This window comes from Lasioglossum baleicum, chromosome 1, assembly GCF_051020765.1.
Source record: "Lasioglossum baleicum chromosome 1, iyLasBale1, whole genome shotgun sequence".
Taxonomy (NCBI): Eukaryota; Metazoa; Arthropoda; class Insecta; order Hymenoptera; family Halictidae; genus Lasioglossum; species Lasioglossum baleicum.
The window spans coordinates 15,324,110-15,340,438 of record NC_134929.1 but is presented as its reverse complement, the minus strand read 5'-3'; the positions used below and the strand labels follow the sequence as shown (position 1 = coordinate 15,340,438).

The window sequence follows — 16,329 nt, the reverse complement described above, 5'->3', positions numbered from 1 at the left end:
TTAAAGTGAAGAGAATTCCTTTACAATAAGAACTTACACTGGCAATTAAAAATTAATTTAAATAATGTATTAAAAAAATAATGCACGATCTTAAGCACCTTTTTTGTTTTCTAAAACTGTAATCACGTTCAAGATAAATTCGCGAATTACTTGTTAATATAGGGTGTCCTAACAATGCTGTACTTCCTTGAAGGGAGTGATTCCTGAGATTATTTGAAGTACTTTCAAGGAAGTACAATATTTTTTATGTCTATAATACTGAAGCTTTTTCTAGTAAGTTATGAAAAAGTATTTTAACATCTTTTACAACATTTAAGTTTCTGTTATAGGTTTATAAAATGATCTATTTTTATGCCATTTGATGAGAGAGTATCCTAAATAGTCCACATTGAGCAAAATCATTTTAAGTTCTAATATTTATTTCTTTGACGAGTAGAAAATATTTATTATGTTGGAAAGAAAGAATAATGTAATTATTTACTACAAGAAATATTGCACATGCGTATAATAAATTATGAAATCTTAAAAGATGCCGAAACAGATTTTTCTAAAGTGGCAAACTGGTTTTATGTTAATATTGTTGTAAAGATGTAATTATAAAGACTTAGAGAGTTAAACATACCTCTCGATTGCATCCTCAGGATTTTATATTAAGAAATAAGTTTCAGTTGTGCAATTTCTGTTTGTTAATATTCTCCTTCGAAACTATTAGAAGTCTCCACTATGAATAAAGCTTTTGAAAGAGATTTTTCTAAAGTGGCGAACTGGTTTTATATTAATATTGTTGTAAAGATGTAATTCTAAGGACTTAGGGAGTTAAACATACCCCTCGATTGCATCCTCAGGATTTTATATTAAGAAATAAGTTTCAGTTGTGCAATTTGTGTTTGTTAATATTCTCCATCGAAACTATTAGAAGTCTCCACTATGAATAAAGCTTCTGAAAGATATCTGCTGACAGGTATATTATTTAACTCTTCGACGACCTACTAAACTTGTGGAAAACTTCCCCCAAGCACTTTGAAATGAAGCTGCCCTAAGTAGTCTCTCTAAAACTTTTCCAATATTCTTGATGACGTGCAATCTGGCTTAAACACCCGCAAGTATGCGTCGTCTTAAAACGAATTTGATTTAAAATTAAATTATAAGTATGTGTACAGGTTAACCAAGAAATACAATTTGGCGAGAGAGCGTATTTGTAGCAAAAGAACTTGTTGGCAATATCGTGAGACTTATTCCCAACCTATTAAAATTATTAAATGAACAAAGAAATTTTTATTGAACTCCTGGTTTTTGCAACTGACGCAGCAAATTTTTGTTTTGCATAAAGATTCGCAATCTAATCATGATCGTTCTGAAAATTCGATGTTGAGGAGAAAGTATCAACTAATAGTGACGAGATCTTTTACTTTTCAAAAACGGAGTTAACATTAATCTCACTGTCGTTCGAATAATTATGCGCAGTATTGTATATCTTACACGTCGTTTCAGTTGAAACTAAATACTTGGGACTCTCGCCAGCTAGCGCTTCTGAACGCAACCCTAATTCGAGTAGTGTCTGCTTCGTGTACAGTATAATGAGGCCAACTCACGGGAATGATTAAATAATGTATTAATTTACCACTATTAACGTATCACCTACTGAATCGACACGCATAAAAAGTGAACAACATCGAAGTAATTTAATGAAAGAAGAATTGTGCAGTAAAGATTTAGCACAGTGATTGCTCTGCTAATCATCCGCGATTTGCAGAGCAGAATGTTCGGGTCATGCAATGTATCACTATAGAAATTAATTTTCGACCCTGGACAAAGAACTATGTCACTCATAAACGACTTACACGACACACAACGTGTTAAAACTAATCGGACAAGTCAAAATCACTGGTCTCAGACTTCTTATTTCGTAATCGGTGAAATCACAAAAACGAATCACTCTAACTTCACTGCTAATGAAGCCTCTTGTTGACGTTCCAAATATTCTATTTTGTCATGTTTGACTCCATCCTTCGTTCCCCCAACTTAATTTGTCCCTTTTCGAGTTCGAGCTCGTGTCAAGGTCATAGTAAACTGGGCCGTTGAACTCATCTTGACATAAGCAATAATATTGTGTACTAAAAAATAGTGCCATCTAAAAATAAAATGATGGCGACCTTTACTTTCCTGAACAAATATCTTTTTCGAATTTGTTTCAATTGCATTTTGTGGCCGACTAAAAACTAGTTGATAAAGTTACAATCTGTTTTCTCGGAATCTAATGAAGATATCGACTTCTTTTTTTTTAGATTAAATGGTTAATTGAGGGCTAATATTATATTTTAGTATGCATTAAATTTTTGGGGGGAGAAAGGGGGACCTCAACATTTTTTTGAATTATTATTCATTTTTTGTTATTGTGATACCTCTTATTAAATTCAATAGCATTTACTTGAACGTCTTTTTTTATTGCGCACAGAATTGTCTCACGGAAAGTTGGCAACCATTTTACAAAAATTGCTACTAAAGCGTTGAAATGCACACCTCTGAGATAGATGGCGAGTTCCAGGGTGGTGAAGTGAAAAATTTGAGCGGAAGTCCGCGAAAATGTGTATAGGAACACTTGTGTGAAATCGTTTATCCGAAACTTTGGAAAGAACCTTTCGCTCGGGAAGTTGGTAGCCGCCGTGTCCCTACCCTCGGTTACAAGAAACGAGCGTGGTTCGTCGTTGACGCCGGCTTTCCAATTTCGCGGTGTCGAGGGTAGATGAAGGGAAGGAGAAGGGCTCCGGTCTATAATTAACGCAACGCGGTTGCGTCTGTGCTTGCCATTAACTGGCTACACGTAGACGTACGTGCACATGCTCGAACGGCCGCACACAGGCTCCGACGCGGTAAAGCGCGAAACCCAAATCACGTGTTTTCCTTCAAGACTCGGCCGCGCGAAACACGCGACTCGCACCTCTCTGTTTGCGATTCGAACAAGCTCCTGCGACACGTTTAACTCGTAAACCGGAGGAAACGCATTTCCAAGCTTCTTCGACAATTAAACAGGAAACTGTCGATTGCTACGCGACCGTGACGTACGCGCCAGTTATCGAACACATATTGAGTCGGTGCAGAAAATGTTGCCGTTTATATTTCAACAAATATTTCGAACAAAATCGATTAAACATGAATACAGTAATGTCCCAATCTAAGCCGAGTCTTGGTTCTGTGCTGTGACATAGATCGGGACCGGATACTATTTTTTTCGTGGCCACGTTGATCGTGCCGAACATGTAAAAGGACAGCATGTAAACACAGCTCACGAAGGCGCAATAAAAAATAGTGTATCGGTGAGACAATACTAGTGCAATGATGAAACTTCTTTATTTTTTGCTTATTTTTAATAAAATTTTATCAATATATTTGCGACATTTTTCTAATTAAAATGACACCAAATAAGATAGAATTTAACCCATATTTACTGTATTAGGACGAAATACAGCTCCATTCTTTTGCCACCAATATTTCTGTGGTTATCAGGAAGAACGCCGCATGTCACATAATTTCACTTTCGAGATATTGCCGTTTAAAGTTTTTGTCACTAATGCTTTGCCATAGGATATCGGTTCAATTGCATTATGTTTTTAAGCCTTTCGGATTTATTTTCATGACTTCTTCTCTGATAAAGACGTAAATCCTATACTATAAAGTTCAATTAATGCGTAAAATCAAATTTTTTGAAGTTGTGACATCCGACGTTTTTCTTGACAACCATAGATTTATGTAACTCTGGCACTGGGGGGGGGGGGTTGTCGAGCCCAGGAGTTGGAAAAGTTTAAATTGGGACTATTTTCTTCGGTGAAAAATTTTGAAGAAATTATTTATTGTCGTTTGTACATGCAAGTTTAAAATTCAGGCGACTTTTTGGATGTGTAATACACTGAATAAAAATATTTATAATACCTTTTTTCTACGTTGCTGAAGTAGCTTACTGTGTCTCTCTGTTATGACAATGTAAAAAGACGATTTTCGAAAATACTGTAGAAGAGAAATATTGATAAAGAATTGATAAATCGTGTGAATATAACGATATAAATTTGTGAGGTATTTTTAAGTTTTAATTTTGAGTTCTATGAAAATGCTTTGAAAAACTTTCTTTTGCATTGCTAGTCATTTCTTTTATATGTTAGAAGCTGTTTTACGTAAATATTGTCGAACAATGTTTTCATTTAAATGACTACAGTGAGCAATATACAGTAGAATCGTAATACGTTGAATACCCTGATGATCACTTGTGATCAGGACTGAACATTGCCAATAATATCCTAAGGGACACCGGAGAGCAGCTACGTCGAAATTAATTAAAGTACGTGTTACAGGTGAATGTTACTATCCATAAATTTTGCGCCATCAATGTTGTGACAGAGAAACATGTCTACATTACGCTGAATACATATTGCGCATACAGATTTTACATGTAAGGAATAAATATGAATTACGAATTATATTTGTATAAAATTATTGAAGACGAAGACGAATTGTGTTCATGAGTGTAGGAGATTTAAAATAAGTAGCAGTCAAGGAACTGTCCTTTGAAGTAAATTTCAAATGGAACACTTAAAATAGTAGGGAGTTGTTGGCAACGAAATTGAAAAATAATTCGGAGTACAAAGGGTTAATGTTTGTAGACCCATTACTATGGCTCTTAATCACCTGAAGTTCCTAATCTTTTGTACTAACATTGACGATTAATTTCAAGGCCAAATTGGTATAAAAATTCGCACTCTAATTATCATTTTCTCCCAGAATTTTTTAAAATGCGTAATTTTGTTTTGAAAAGAGTCTAATTGACTGAACCGGAACTGGTTGCCGGCGTCGCATTTCTGACCGTTCGAGCCGGTCCATCGCGATCTATTTCTATTTCACGGAGAGTCCACTCCCGTAAGAGTGACTCACACGGTGTATACGTTATTAGTCAACCGACCGGGATCTAACGAGTTCATGGTAATCAATTATTAATAAAGGTAAACCTTTAAACGGAAACGTTATACGTTCTTCTCCCATTAAAAGGCACTTTCGAGGGAGAAGCTTGATTTTGCTCTAACATGCATTACCTTTACCTTACCTTTTACCAGCTCATTAATTAAAATAACTCTGAAATAAAAAATTGAGAAGTAATTTCAACTCGGATTTTACGAGGTTTCGAGGAAGCTCGTCGATGCTGGAAAGTTCTATGTTCATTTTTATTCCAGTTACAGTGACTCTTACAATTACAGAGAAAATAATACAAGCTATTTTTTGCAACTTTTTTACGTGGTTCTACATTGACAATTTAGAAAAAACGTATTTTTTGATTTGAAGGTGAATATATACTACAATCTATGTGATTAGCATGTTCTATGTTATCACTAGTGTTGCTTCATATACAAAGTGTTCCAAAAATGTATTTACTTTTTCTTTTGCGAAGATGTTCTTCGTGGCTTCCTTAATCCCTTGCCGTATTTGCACAAGTTATACTCGTCATGAAGTCTAACAAGTATGATTTGATTCGTTTGTAATCAATATTTAAAATATAAATAAAAAAATAATTTTCTTTTCTCTTCTACGACATTGTTGAGGATAAAAACGTTTTAATCACTGCAACTGTAAAGAAAGAAAATGATACGGCAAGGAGATAAGGATTTATTATAGAAAAACACGGACCAATCAGAGCGCTTCTACTGCGGACAATTTCTCCGATTAGTCTGCGTTTTTCGTTAATAACTCTTCAACAAAGTCTTGAAGAACATTTTCATAAAGGAAAACGTTACTTCGAATGACCTTGGGAACCACGCCTTTTAAGATTTCCCGATATTTTTGGGACGCTTGCATAATAAGAGTCGATCGAATTCAGTTCTTGTCATTTGTATAAAAATAGCAGACAGTCACTTTCTTTGTTCAGTATTTCTAGTGGTGACTCCCAGTCGCCACAAAAAATTGCTGTATCATTATTCAAAATATTGTTTACAGTGTCAATTACTAAACATGTAGGTATTGTATGAGGTATCACACCAATTTCGTATCCATAAAATTTTTTAAATCATAGGGAGTGGAAATATTTTGGTCGGAAGGAATGTTTAATTTTCAAGTTAACCCCTTGCCCTATAATATTGTGTCAGATTCGTGATCAAAATTCTAAACAGAGTCCAATAAATATGTTTGTTATTAGTTCCATTTAAACCGAACTAAAATTCTTTTTTGGTTTTGTTATATGCACAGCTATTGCAGAACATATAGGCATACCATAAATATAAGCTTTCTTCTTTTTTAGGAAATTACGATCTACAAGAAAAAATTCTAGTCACTGAAACCGTAAAATAAATCGTAGGGCAAGGGGTTAAAATAGCTGCGAGTGCAAAAGGTTAATAGAAACGCCTAAATTGATTGTGTAGCTCTTTGAGCTCTGAAAGTCTATGGGCGAGCAAGAAGTGTTCGATCACGTTATACCGACGAAAATGTTCGCCACAGGTGTCCCAGATATAGGTGGGATATTTACACAGTAGGTTGGGAGAGGGGCCTAAATGAACAGGCGGCAAACCTGGAGGTGGTTTCCCGGTAAGCTACTTTCGTGAAAAGTCTTCTATTTCAAGCTTTGTGAAAAGATATACCTGGCTTTAGAATATACCTTGAATTAAGGAAGCGGGAGGTAAGCACTCAGTTTATGTCGTATTATGTTCTTGACATGTCTCTAATTCTATTAGCACTTCTTACGCTCTTAAGTCTCCTTACAATTAGAATCACATTAAGTACCTACTAGAATTACATCGTTAAAGTGTTATGTGCTTGCCCAGTTTTATTTCTTGTACTTATCAAAGTAAACTCTGTGGCACAAAAAATAGCATTTGAAAAGTTCCAAAAATAATTGTAAAATTATTTAAACAATTTAAATATTGATATATAAACATCTGTACATACTTATGCTAGTACAGGGTGTTCATCCGTTTTGAAGCATATGGTCAGTCTGACAAACAAATGTTTCGGATAAAAGTCTACAGTAAAAAAATTGTTTAAAAAGTAGTATATCTGTATTTTACATGGTAATAACGAAACATAGTTATACGTATGTCTACTTTCATTAGATTTCGCAGAAAATAATTGTGCCAGCAATCAGAGCTCTAATGCCCGAGGTAAATTAATGATAGACCAGCAGCCGATCGGTACGGAGAAACGTGGGAATGAGAAAAATTCCGTTGAAAAAGGAGGCGATTCGCCCATACAATGTGCAATTTCTAAACGGTTCTCCTTCTCTTCTTTCACGGTTATAATTCAATCCCTCGTTCTTTTCACTAATTACTGTCCAGTAAGAGGAAACTTTTTCTGCGGCTGCGTTCGTTTCCAGAGATTCTTATTCGCTGTCACACGGTCGTTTATAAATCTTCGCGAGACATTGAAACTCGTCATAATTTTTACTGGTTCATTTATTTATTTATTATTGAATCACATGCTGTAACAATTTATTGTACGGCGTGTGGTATAATAAGAATGGTAAGATTAGTATCATCTATCATCGAATCAAGCGATTGTAAACGATCTCTTCTTTCGAAGAACAAATAATAGACAGTACACAATGAAAAATAATAATAGCATTATTATAATATTTTGTTTAATAAAACGAATGTATAAATCGCTCAATTTCACTGATAAGGTTCAATGCACTCTTCTCCATTTCTTGTATAGGTTGACTGAGCTAACTCTGCCTGTCTAATCGGCACTCATTAGGTTTCGTAAACATTTCGAAAGATAAGCTAGCGGTAGATATGTATGTCTATCGGTTTGTTTATATGAATGTTATCCGTTCTGAATGCCCCCATTCGTTCCATGCTGGCAATCTGGCACCATGTCCTGAACGTCATATAAAGAATTTAAACAAATACATGCAACAAACAGAGTTGCAGATATCATATAAGATTCCAAGCAATTATGTACTTTCTAGTTCTTCACTGTTAAAGTAAACTCGGTGGCACAGAAAATAGCATTTCAAAAGTTCCAAAAATAATTGTAACATTATTTAAACAATTTAAATATTGATATGTAAACATCTACTTATGCTAGTACAGGGTGTTCATCCTTTTCGAAGCATACGGTCAGTCTGACAAAAAAATGTTTCGAATAAAAGTTATTCAGTACTTTTTGATGGGAATAAAGTGCGATAAAAAGAATTCCGGAAAATTTTTTGTTCAATCACTTTCTTTTTTATTTTGCTCTTTATTTTGTTCAATAAATTTTTATTACACAGACAGATCAAATATTTTAAAATCGTGATCTTTACTTTTCCCTTCGTAATTGCGACCAATAAGAATTTTTTAAAAAAATTATTTGTACATAGCTAGTAAACTAACCCTTCTAAGGTTTCAAGGAAACTCGAGCTGCTGGGTCCAATTTTGAAAAAGTTATTCGTCCTTAAAAGGTGTACGAATATTTTGTACATACACCCACTGTAGATGGAATAACAGTTTCAGTGGATTTATAACTGTTTTCTTAAAACAGAAAAGTTAAAAGTCAAAAAATGACTGGACTAATTGAAAATTTTAACAGTTTCATCCACAAGCCCAGTTCATTAGTTTCAATCAGAGTTCAATCACATTGTATTCAATTATTTCGTAATTCGAAATTCAGTCACTTCATTCAATTAAATTGCAATGTAACTCGATTTTACAATTGAAACACAATTCCAAAGTACAGTGTAATTATGAATTATACATAAGAGGAATAAGAGGTGGAAAAAAAGAAAAAGATTAGTAGCATTGATGAACATGGTATTATTCGTACATGTATATTGAGTGATTAAAATTAAACTTGTTTATTACGTCCGTTTCAGAAAAGACAAACAAATTGTAGAAAGACATAGGACAAAATTACTACAGAAAAAAGTAACACTATTTAATAGGATAGACCTAAAACAAGACCATTCTTCGTGTGGCACTAATCACTGATGGCAATTGTCAGCAAGTTTCAATTATATATTTTAATTATATAAACTAAGATTGCTGCATTTTCGAAGGTTGGCCATTGTCGCATAAGAAAACATCCTCATAAACATAAATATAAAATTGAGATAAAAATGAAAGATATTTTTTAATGTACTCATTCAGTTATTTGCATTAGATTGTATTTCAATTACATTGTATTTGAATTATATTTTATTTCGATTACACGCATCAATCGCGTAATTAGCAATTAAATGAAGTGAATGGTTTGAATTATGTAATGCAATTACAATGTATTTAAATTAGCACAACTCTGGTCTCAATAAACATATACCGGAAGAAGAACAAATGGCAGATCTGTTTCTCGACCTTATTTTTTCCGTTTGGAATGGACATTTGGCCGAGTGTGCACTGTGCGTCGGTTTCGGTTGTTATTTTTCTGGTAACTGGTTGATCGTGCCATGAACTGACACTACACCACGAGCACGGCCACGTGGATACCTGGTTTTAAGGGTCTCATGCGCAACCAGCTACTACTCGACTCCCACTACCTGGTTGTTCCTGCTTCCCCACCCGACCACTTTTATCCCGCGTCTCTTTCTTTCTCGGCACACTGCTGACACACTCTTCTACACCTCCCAACCCGACCAATTGCGGTGTAGTTTACCTCTACCTCGTGTCTGTGTTCTCTGTCTCACGTCGGTTAGTGTCTCACGAGTGATCCAGTAGTGTGGATGCTGTGTCGATCGTCGCTGGATCCGCTCGAATCCTCCTGGCAAACGCGCGCGCGATAAACACCACCGCGAAAATTCGATTGCTATCGCTACGAAATTTTCTTCTCACGTTATACCAGCCGTTCCTACCTCCTTCGTGCACCGTTCAAGCAGCTTGTCCAACTCTGTTGGAATTTAATCGATGGATCTGAGAGTATTTCTAGATCTTCTAGTTGCAAGTGAAATCATTGTTTTAACGATGACTGATATTCTGTAGGAAGAGAAATCTACAGAAACTGTGTAGGAAGTGTCACAGTACAATTGTTAGGTTATGAGTGAGAGACTTGTTCTGTTCTGGTCCGAAATGATCATCACGTGTCGGAGACGTTGTTCCAATCTAATTGTAAGTGGTTGTTAAAAGTGAAATGTTCTCCTCTCAAGATAGTGGCAAATGTGTGGTGATTACGAAGATTTAGTGAACAAGTGAATACATTTCTTTTTTGAAAATAATATAACAGTATTTTGAAATTCTTCTAATGGTTTTACTGTTTTAAATTACAAATCCGCTGTGTAGTTATGGGTTATGGTCCCTGGATTTGGCAGCTCTTAAGAATGTGTTCGTTAGAGACGAAACGGGATTTCTTAGTTTTGTGTACAAACGAGTGTGGAGCAGACTGAATCGTGTTCATATTATTTCGATATCGAGTTCAAGGTATGTTTAAAATCGATCCAAAGTTTTTTAGTTATTTTTCTTCTCTCCGAGGAAATTGGATATGCGAATGTTTAGCAACTTTGTGCATTCTCTGTGGTTAGACAAGTCAGAGATGAGGGGAAAATGTTACCCTCTTTCTGCCAGTACCGGATTAATTGATACTTTTCGACTCGGAACGGAAATCTGAAAATACGTTCAAACAAAAATGAAATTATTACTTGCGATTTATTGCTATACTATTCAAAAACATATTATCCAAAAACCTATTACATACATAGATAATACCTTCTATTAGTAACTAAACATAACTTTTAGTGAAAACTATTACTCTTAATAGTTCACCCTTAAAAATTAACCAGTGGTGACCCTGAGGCGCCACTAAAAGTTGTTGTACCATTATTAAAAATATTGGTCACATCATTAAATATGTCTAAACGTTTAGAGGTATCGTATGAGGTGTTATACCAATCTTTAATATCCATATAATTTACAAAATCGTAGGGAATGGAAATATTCTAGTTCGAAAAAAATGTTTAATATTCCAGTTAAAATTTCTCCGAGTGCAAACGGTTAATATACTGGGTGACATAATTCTTCACGTACCATTAAAAATTAAATTTCCTTATTATGGTTTTGTTTTTTCTTTATTATATGTTTGTTCTAGTCAATTATTTTGTAGAATCTAAATTTCATTTTGAATCGGAGTTTAATTCGCTAAATAACTTTGAGTTTGTATGAAAATTGTGAGGAATGTTAAAAAGTTTATAAATGTCGGGGTGATTTCTAATGATGTGCCACTTAAATCGATAGAGTAGTATGTTTATTAAGCCACAGTAGTGCAAATACGGAAGTTACGGTCTGTGTTTATCTGTGGTCTGTATCTGTCATCGGTTGTGTACGCCGAGAGGTGGTCTGTTCCTGCGGATGCAACAGTTTCCAGGGTTATATGTATTTTCGCGCTGGTTGTCAGTGAACACGCGATACGGATGTCCTGCTGGCTGGCAAGTTTTTGATTAAATGGAAGGATAAACGAAACGGTACTAACCTAAATCTTCTATCTGAAAAATTAAATCTCAGTACTGGTAATATGACACAACAATTGCTGGAAAAATTGTGTCTTTATGTTAAGCTAATCCATAAACTGGTGCTACTTTTTTAACAAATACTTAATTTGTTAATGTGATGAGTAGATTGCGGATCTTCAAGCATTTACAGCAAAATTAAGTAGATGAAATACGAAATTGTTAACAAATCTTAAAAATTGAAGACGTCAATGCGATTAGCCATCTATTAAGATCATTTAGGAAAGAAATAACATTCGATGTAGTTTCTGTTTCTTGCAATCGATAAGTTCTTCTTCATGATCTTAACTGTCTTTATGATATCGATGTCAGAATGATATTGAATTTTCTCCATTTATTATTTTACTCGAATGAACACATTTCGAATTGCTTTATGGCGATTATCATTTTTCGCTCGACAAAATTTCTTCAAATTTAGATAGCGATCGAGAAAGTTGGCAAACACATTACTCCAATTAGTAAACACAGCTTATGCAAACAGATTAGATAAATGTCACAATCTATTTCAAACGTCAATCAAGTTGTCAATCAAGTAACATTTTTAACAATTTTACGATTTGTGTAAGACATCTATCTGTATTATTTTCAATTTTCATAATGTTATTATTCGTTTTATAAAGGGTTTTATGTAAATGTCCTTATTATCTTCTTCTTCACTATTCTCCGTTATTTAAATTATTCAAGTTCAGTCTGTTTTTGTGTCGGTCTAAATCTTGTGTTCTAAGTTTTAAGGAAGGCTCTGTTTTACATCTGCTGTAAATATGAATAATCTGTTAGAAATAAATTGTAAGTAATAATTGCATATAAGTAATAAAAAGCGAAGTAATAAATAGACTACGGATCTTTATGCAAAATAAAAACGTTCTGCATTGATTGTGTGTGGGAAGCAGAAGTTAAAGAAAAATTGATTTTGTCCCCTAATGACTTTGTTACATGAAAAACAATATACAATGTTCATAAATTTTTCTAATCTTTTACTGTTTTATATTACACCCAACCAATTTTTTCATAAATGCATAAAGATCCGCAGTCTGGTAATAATACTTACTTATTGTTAGTTCAGCAAAACCAAAATCTCTGTACATGTGATTATCTACCATTTTGTGTTACGGCTAGAGAGCTTGACAATTTTTCAACGGCGTACGAAGATAAATGGAACTTCGTCGCAGAAGGTGCTAGTACAATGAAAAATAATGGACCCGGGGTCCTTGTAATCTTCCCGATATAAATGATGACACGTATCAGAGGTGGTCCACTGTTCGAGTTACAATTCTGATATTTTTGACGGGTCGAAAAAAGACAAATGGAAACTGTTCTTTCGAAGTTCAAACAGAAGATAAACACCAGGACAAAGACGTGACGTCCGACCTTCCTCGTAAATCACTGTACCTTTAGAGAAAATATTTTCTGTTTATCTTTGTGAAACCTTATACTGTTTGTGGGACCATAATACCTATAACCACTGTCACAGAATTATAGGCATAGATTTAACTAGCTAAATACGATTGAAGAAGAAACAACATAAATATAAATACCAGAAATTAATTAATTTTTAGAGGAATTTAAATATAAAGAAAAATTTCTGTGTTCGAAACTAGCATTGAGTAGCTAAAGACACTTGAAAGATATTTACATAATTAAATTATAAATAATTTACCATTTACGCTAAAAATTACTCTGTCCCATAATAATAGTATTAGTTGATGAATTCAATTTGTCCCATAATAATATGTAGTAGTAAAAGAAAATAAATATAGAACGCAACATTCATAAATGAAAAATATTACTTCTAATTTTTTTATTTTGAGTGTTTAGACAGTTTCTGGAGTTTTCAATAATTTCCCTACTGCATTTTAAACTTGTATGTAGGATTCCCTGGCTGTGCGAAACTTCGCTTTCCCTACATGCATGAGCTTAGAATTATTGGTGCCATCGTTCTTCAGTGCTTCCAGCATATGTAACTTGTTTTTTTTTCATCTTACTTTTACAATGGGTTGATATTCAACTGAAACAAAACAATTGATTTCGATCAGTGGATCAAATTCAAAAATAGTTATAATTCGTAATAATTAGGTTATCCTAAAAATTGAAACATGTGTCAAAACAAATGACAGATGTCATGAAACATTGATTTTGATTGAAGGCTTCGCAATTTTACGCTACAACATAACTTACAGCTGCATTCGTCAATAATTCCCGTTTATTACGGGACAGGGGGAGTATTAAAATAACAAGTAAATAATAGTAATAACAAAAACGTGTACAACTGAATCATTATTGAGTGCAATATTAGTAGAGAACGTAGATTACTTTGAAAACGATAGGTCATTCGGTTAATCGCGAGTCCGTTTAGATTGTGCGGATCATCGGCTTACTCCGTGCCTCGAGTAACTGTCACTGAAACGTGGTCATGGTGTTCACGAGCAAAAGAGGGGACGTTATTGCTAAAAAAGAGAAAGAAAGAAACATACGAAACGTCCGAGAATCTCCTTAAGAAGGTTTATAAATAGGCATGGCAAGTGGAAGCGATATTTTCACTACAATCTCGGTGAAGCGACAATGAATTGGTTACAGCCAAGACGACGACAAATACCCTTCATGGCTACTCCTTAACGAGATTCGCCCGCCATAGTCTTGGTAATCACAGAGAACACATGTTGTTCCGTTGAAACACGCGAATTCAAAATTTTAATTTTATCAGGTTGATCGTAACCAGTGTTGGGCATTAGTCAATTAGAATTTTAACCAAGATTGATTGATTAATGTGTACGATTAAAAATGAAGATGAAGTTAAAGATGAAGTTATCGTCAATCGTTGATTAAAAAAAGAAATCGTCGAAAATCGGAGACTGATTTAATCAATTGTTGAAGTTAATCGCCACACGGTCTATCCATAAATTGTAATAAGGAGGGAGAGAGAGACGGAGAGCGGAGATGGAGAATTGACAGAAATATATCTCAACAAAAACTCAGTTTACATTTTTTTCGGTATGCATACAGTTTTGATTCCGTATTTCATTTCGAAATTTCAGCAGTTGATCATTAATCAATTATCCAATTGACGATTACAAGAGAAGAATGTAATCGTTAACCGCAATTAACGACTGAAGTAGGAGTTTAATTGTTAATTGCGATTAACGAAATTTATGCGTCAATCGTTGATTAAATTTTTGCCCAACTCTGATCGTAACGCATGATCTTAAATCGGTCGATCCTGATATTTGATAGTCTCCCAGTCGGAAATATATTCCTCGCGGAAATTCAGTGCAATTGTTTCGGCACGGGACGTTTCTAAATTGTGGGCCTCTTGTCATTCGAGAATTAGACTGTGGTGATTCAGAAACCGTTTCTGTGGAACTGGTGGTTCGAAATAAACATTGATCGCCAGACATATCGTCACGATGCGGAATTGGAGCAGTTTTCGGAAAGTTGATCGAACTGGACATGGGTTCATATTCTTCCTTCGGTAAAAGGTATTCCTTTGCATTTTACTTTATATATATTTTATATAAAACAATTAAGATTATTTAAGTATTACAAGGTTATCTAAAATCGTAACACGCTATTGTAGAACTAAAAAATATTTGTCACGTATTTTGTCTAGCTGCCGAAATTCGTGTTAAGGGGTTCAAAGTTGGGGTTGGAAAATCTATTTTATTGGATATCTCTGAAACCGAATTTGTGCATATTTGACTGGCGAATCTTTTAGTGTAAATTAATTTTTCAATACGAATATGCAAAATTTTATCATAAAACATTACAATTTTTCATGAAAATTTGTATACACAGTCTTCGTACCCTGATAAAAAATATTGATAATGTAATAGTTATATTTGTACACTTTACTCGCATATGCAGGATGCAACTTTGAATTTATTACAGTTAATTGTCTGTAAAATCAACTAAAATGCAACGACAAATTGAAGCAATAATGTAGCAAGTAACAGCGTTAGTCAGCATAAACGATGACAACGTTGATACGAGGATAGTGGTTAACGAAGTTCGCTGCTTTGTCTCGACCTTAGGCAGATCTAACATGATCGCATGTGCAACGGTCGACTGTCATGAGAGTGCAGTGATCTGCTTCAATGAGTTGCTGGCTCAATTTTAATTCCACTGGCGATAGAAGTAATTAGCGTTGTCGAGACTTTAATTCCAATTTAAATCTCTGTGTTGTGGCGATCACAATACCAACGTGACTGGCAACGAGAAATTCTCATGTGTCGAGGAAAGTAGGATAGAATTGCAAAAACAATTCTTTTAAATACGAAGTAAATCCACTAATATTTGTTTATTAATTAATCTTATATTTATTCATGTATTTTAAAAAGTAAATCAATGTTGAGTTTGTATCTGAACAATTTCAATTACTGGTATTAATCAAGTTTTATTCATATATTTCCTTTTCTGTGATTTAAAATAACTATCTGCACGAGCATAGTTAGTTCAATGTTAATTAACTAGTTTATATCTTATCATCTCTTGCAATGATTTTTATGTAGCATTAGCACTACAAGCAAATTTTCATTGAACAATTTTAATGTTAGATATTACATGGATAGCACGCTTCCGCTAACGCAATTAATGTAATTGAATTGACCATATTTATTCAAAATTCGTACATGTCTAGAATATAGTAAGTGAACCCGCGGAAACTCCTACAAATAGCGAACGTTGAAAATCAATTGAATTATGAGTGGAGTAACAGAAGCCAGATCCATCAGTTTAGTAAACGATTACGACTCGGCGGTTTTACTTTGGCGGTCACGTTCGACAATCCCGAAACCACGTAATTTGATGTGAGTGACTGCTGGTGGAATGCACGGTCGCTATCTAGTATCGTCGAATTGCCTCTTAAAGCGAACGTAAAATGAATTGCATAACCGACCAGC

The 16,329-nt window shown here is 34.3% G+C and overlaps 1 protein-coding gene across 9 annotated transcripts in view; it reads left to right on the top strand.

Moving 5' to 3' along the window:
• Sick (sickie) overlaps nt 1–16,329 on the top strand; it is a 375,431-nt gene that overhangs the window by 116,196 nt on the left and 242,906 nt on the right. The window contains exon 1 of one of the 9 annotated variants that reach the window (XM_076447145.1): nt 9,249–10,355. The exons of the other annotated variants lie outside the window; for them this stretch is intronic. The gene's annotated coding sequence lies outside the window, so the exon portion shown is untranslated. Of the gene's footprint in view, nt 1–9,248; nt 10,356–16,329 lie in introns of those variants that run through there. 9 annotated transcript variants of the gene reach the window in all.